The sequence below is a fragment of the Haliotis asinina genome, chromosome 2 (genome assembly GCF_037392515.1).
Source record: "Haliotis asinina isolate JCU_RB_2024 chromosome 2, JCU_Hal_asi_v2, whole genome shotgun sequence".
Lineage (NCBI taxonomy): Eukaryota > Metazoa > Mollusca > Gastropoda > Lepetellida > Haliotidae > Haliotis > Haliotis asinina.
In genome coordinates this window covers 11,476,225-11,481,803 of record NC_090281.1, presented here as the reverse complement: position 1 = coordinate 11,481,803, position 5,579 = coordinate 11,476,225, and the positions used below count along the sequence as shown (strand labels likewise).

Below are 5,579 nucleotides of genomic sequence, written 5' to 3'. Positions count from 1 at the left end.
TTCTGGTGTGTCTAATTTGCATAATGTGTCGATATGATTATGAGGGATGTTCTCTTCTGGGTTTGATTTATATCCCGAATTGAATTTTGACATGATTAGCGGACAAATATGCAATTTGAATATATATGAGTGGTTTATATTTATCTAATCATGTATAGCTTCTTATCAATAAATTGTAATGGACTCTTAGATGCCACTAAATTAGATATTTTGTCCCATACTTTCACTAATGATGCCATCGATTTTTTTATTTCTTCAGGAGACTCATGTGTACAATTTATCAATCGCTAAAAACTTATGGGCATAAATTTAATGGGAAAGCTTTTTGGAGTTTTGGGAGTAATTTTAGTCGGGGTGTTGCTTTTATTGTTTCAGACAGAGTTAATTATATTGTTGATTTCTTTTACTATGATATTGAGGGTAGGGTTATAGTTCTTGATTCAACAATAGATGGGTATAGTGTGCGATTTTTAAATTTGTAAGCACCTAATGTTCCTGCTGATAGGGTTAATTTCTTTCACAGTCTTGCTGAGTTTTTTGTTACAAATAGGCTTATTGTTTTAGGGGGAGATTTCAATTGTGTGTCAAACGTCCAGTTGGATAAAATAAACGGAAAGCAAGATACTCAAGCTGGTGCAAACATTATTCGACAATGGGTCTCCGATTTCTCTCTTTTTGATGTTTATCGCTCTCAATTTCCTGGTACAGTGGCGGTATCTTGGCGTAACACAGCCAGCGTCGGGTCCCGTCTTGACCGGTTCTCTGTTTTTTTTCTTCTCTGCGCTCTACTGTTGTATCTGCGGATATCTCTCCATGTAGTTTTTCTGACCACGATATTATGTGTCTTCTAAGCTGATTGATTTTGCCGGCATTAGTTATGGTCCTGGTTATTTCAAATGTAATAATTCTTCACTAAATGATTCTTATTTGCGCGCCTTTGTTTGCATCGTATTCCCCCTTTAGATTCCATAACTTTGGATTGGTGGGATGCCTTTAAAGTTGAAATTGTGTCCTTTTTAAAGTTATTTGGGTCTGTTCAAAAATCACAGCGGGCATTTCTTCGTAATGATTTAGTCATTCAATATAAAACTTTATGCCGTGCTGAGTCTTTACATCCTGGACTGTATACAAACCAAATTGCGGCTGTTAAAAAAAAACTATTAAAGGATTTGGAAATATTGGAATTTAAAGGTCGCTTAGTTCGAGCTAAGGCTAAAGACCTTGAAATTGGTGAAAGGCCTTCCAGTTTTTTTTCTACGCAAGGAAACTCAGAGAGGTAAGAAAAAAATCTATCAGTTCAATTTTAGACTCTCAAGGCCGTAAAGTAACGACCTCTCGTGAAATCATGGGCGTTTTTGTTGATTTTTGTAGCGAACTCTTTGGCTATGAGCCCATTGATGATGAAATTTGTAATCGTTTCCTTTCTGATTTACCTGCGCTTCATTCGGTTGATTCGGCTTCACTGGAAGGGGACATAACTCGTGATGAAATTCTGAAGACCCTTAAGGCTATGGAGAATAATAAATATCCCGGTCCGGATGGGCTTACTAAGGAGTTTTATGTGTCTACTTTTGATGTACTTGGTGATGTGCTTCTCCTTGTCTTTCAGCTGTTTTTTCAAGAACAATCTCTTCCTAATTCTTCTAAAACTTATATTTCTCTTATGTGTAAAGACATTAATAATGCTGATAATGTTCGTAACTGGCGTCCTATTTCTTTAATAAATGTTGATGTCAAAATTTTATCTAAATTGTTATGCACACGTTTAGGCAATGTTATAGGAAGTATTGTGCTTACGGATCAAACCTGTGCTGTTCCTGGCCGTTCTATTCATGATAACTGTCATCTAATTCGTAATGTGCTGGATTATGTAGATCAAAAAGATTTACCTTGTGCTTGTATTAGGTTAGATCAAGAGAAAGTCTTTGATAGGGTTTCTCATCAGTTTATGTTTAGAGTACTGGACCATTTTGGCTTTGGTCCAAAATTTCAAAAATGGGTTAAAATTTTGTACACGGACATATCTAGTGCAGTAATTATAAATCAGCACATTTCACAGCCGTTCTCTGTAACGAGGTCTGTTCGGCAATGATGTGGTCTGTCTCCGTCCCTGTATGTCTTAGCACTAGAGCCTCTGTTAATATATATTCGGAAAAAAAACTGAAATTATTGGTGTCCAAAGTACGAGGTACGGATGATTCGGCAAAAATATCTGCATTTGCTGATGATGGGCTGGCATTTTGTACCACAGACGCTTCCATTGGTCAACTTTTGGAATCTTATTATTTTTTTAAGCAAGGCGTCTGGCTCCAAATTAAAATCTTAACAAAACTCACGGCATTTTCGTTGGTAAATGGCGTAATAGATCGGACCACCCTTTCGGTATTTCTTGGATGGAGCATTCTAAAATAGTTGGAATTAAGGCAGGTAGAAATGTCAATGCGGACGATCAATTTCATCCTATACTATCTAAATTTCGAAGTGTTTTAAATGGTGCTAAAGGACGCTCTATTTCTATTTTCGGCAAAACCATTGTGTGCAACGTCATAGCATTGTCTAAGTTGTTGTACCGTGGGGCGGCATCCCCCTATTCAAAACATTATGTCGAACTCTTTCAGAGGGAGACTTTTCGGTTCATTTGGAATTCTACAGCTCAGCCTATTCGGAGGTCTGTAGTCTAAATTGCAGTCTTTTTACCTTAAGCACATTCAAAATCTGTTTCATACCTCAGCTAAGTGGACATTGTTTGCGAAATACTGGTTAGGGATGTCCTTACGTCACTATTGTCCCCCATTTTCTTCTTTACTATTCCCACACTCTAAGACGATGTCTCCTTTCTATCAGGGCTGTTTTTTTTTTTTGGCTGTTAAACGTTTTGAGACAGTTCATTCGGATTTCCTGATAGATATGTTTCAATTTACTACAAAACAATTTCATGCACCACTCATAAAATCAATTGTGGAAAATAAAGTTGAAAACGTTATATCCACGTATTCCTTTCCGGCTTGTTTGGTATAATTTGCATAATCACTTCGTGGATCCACTTTCTAAATCAGTTAATTACCGTCTCATCTATGATTCTCTCCCCTTAGGGTATACTCTTCATACTCGGGGAATGTCTGTCACTCCGAACTGTCCACACTGTCGTATAGCAATAGAAACTTCTGATCGTCTCTTCATCTATTGCTCGTGTGTTGAGGTTTTGTGGGATATCGTTTTCCAGTGGCTAGGTCAATTGTCATTTGGTTTATTAAAACGATCTAACGAAGTTATTAGTTTTAACTTGGTTCCCCAAATTCCAAATTCCTATCAAAAATCAATGTGCATCTATCTTTTAACTCTGGCAAAATACACTATTTGGCTTGTTCGAAATTCTAACAAATTTGAGCACACAAAATTGAATGGGAATGATATGTTACGTTTTTTGTCTGTCCTTAGGACACGTATCAGGGTCGACTTCTATCGTTTACCTTTTGCTGTTTTCTCTGAGTACTGGCTGTTTTCTTCAATCTTTTGTTCTGTTGATGGCAATCACCAATTATCATTTAATGTCTAAACTAGATATGTTGTTTAATGCTCTTTTATCTAAAAAGTAACATTTAGCCTCTGATAATTATAAATAATTTACATGTCGGTACTGCAGCCGCAGTTGGCAATTATTATTCGACTATATAGGTATATTTTATGTACGTTTGTCTATGTGTAGCATATATAGTAGTGTTATCAGTCCATTGCTTTCGCTAATGTATTAATTTATGTTTGCTGTACTCTTCGTTTCCTCTATAGAATATTTTATTGTTACTGCTGCAGAGCTCAACTCCTTTCTGTTAGGTGTCTCTTTGGCTGCCCTGCAGCAACAGCGCTGTCTGCGTCTGTAAAAATTAAATTTGTAAATAAATTTTAAAAAAAAAGAAAAAAAAGTATCTGTTCTTATCAGCTTAATATCTGATACGTCTCCTAATGGAGACATCGATATTAAACTGATTTTTGCAACGGGATGAGGTGCCACGGAGCTTGCTCCGCCCTCATCACGGGTTGGCCCGGTATTGCAGTACCTCCGGGAACGGCCCACTACTCATAATACAATTAAAAAAATAGAACCCTTAACTTTGCGCCGTCGCCTCCCTTTTCGCGCGTCCGTTTCACTGGAGGCACCATGCAACCACTGCCAAACTGTAGAAATGGACTCAAACACATTGTAGTCCGTCCAAACCATGCCCCGGGTAGTTCCTCAAAGTGATTTATTTTCCACTTGCAGTTGTTTTCTGTCCCCGTATCCAAGGATGTCGGCCATGATGTCGCACGCCGGAAATTACGTCGTAGACAATCACATCCTCACAACCACATTCTGCCCCGTCGATAACACACGTCTTAAGCGCCAGCTAACCCCTAGAAAGTGTTTTCAAGTGGTAAGGAAGTATCAGAAGCCTCGGCGCGTTTCTCCCGGGTCATTTTACATTGAAATTTCAAAGTTTCTTTAACTTTCATACTATTTCTTAATTAAAACAACATTTGTGACTAAAATTCACCTTCCCGAACATTGTTTTGATACTTGAAATGTATTTACGTTAAGTGGATTTAGTCCACGCAGTCAGTTGCAGTGTTTTTTTCTCACGCTTGTCTGGGCGCGACTTTCTGAAAGTCGGGACTGTAGAAACTCTTCCAGTTACTGTCCCCACGCCTCGTTCATAAAGTGCGATCCACCAGCTCATGGCCCTAGCTGCAGGACGTTTTTCCTACGTCGGCCCGACGTTTTAGCGCCTACGCTCTGTTTATTCAAAGAAATGAATAAGGTTATTTTTACACATTTCGTCGCCTTGACACAAATTGTCAAATTTCTCCACAAAGAGGCACCCGTGGCGAGCCACCTCCTCGTGGTGGGTGCTGGGTAACGCTAAGAGCTCGCCAACAGCCCCGTAGTGGACCCGGGGGGATATTTGGTCCACCAACCCGTTTGCCGTGGGTTGCGGCCCTGTGCCGGCGGAGGAGGGGATCCTGGTGGCTGAGGGCAATAGGGGCCTGCAATCGTGCTCCTGTTGCTCAATACATCACTTTGGCCCTGACTTCGCCTAGACGGGTGGTCGAATGGGCCCGGTTCGACCAATCGGCTGGTCATGCCAAACCCTGAGTATGTATATTCTAATGCATAAATTTCCGAAACTTTTTAAAGTTTCTCAAATGTCTTGGCTAAATCTTTATATATTTGAATTTTAAATGAGTCACTTCAATTGTGTGTTGTAATTTGCCTAGAGTCTTATGCCCAGAAGGCGGTGGCTCATGGGCCAATCTGGTAGAGTAATTTACTTTGTGATTATTCTACTTGAGTATATCATCCGAGTATCCTTGGTGCTGCAAGCTGGAGATCCGCTTGCTTTAGCATTATCCTTGTGATACTCCATGGCGGGTGGGGAGCTCGGATGATGAAACTATACACTAAAACATGGACCTTGAAACCCTTTAAAAAAGAAACGTCAACTCGATAATGATCAAAGTACAACTGAAAGTTGCAGGACATCCAAACAAATAGACTACTGGCCACGATTTCTGGTTATTGAATCTCCGGACAAACAACCAATCAA

General features: G+C 39.3%; 1 non-coding gene across 1 annotated transcript; it reads left to right on the top strand.

Moving 5' to 3' along the window:
- Nucleotides 1-3,893: 3,893 nt before the first annotated feature.
- LOC137274857 (U2 spliceosomal RNA) lies at nt 3,894-4,077 on the top strand. Its single transcript, XR_010956236.1, has one exon. It is a non-coding gene; the product is annotated as a U2 spliceosomal RNA (small nuclear RNA).
- The last annotated feature ends 1,502 nt before the right edge of the window (nt 4,078-5,579 follow it).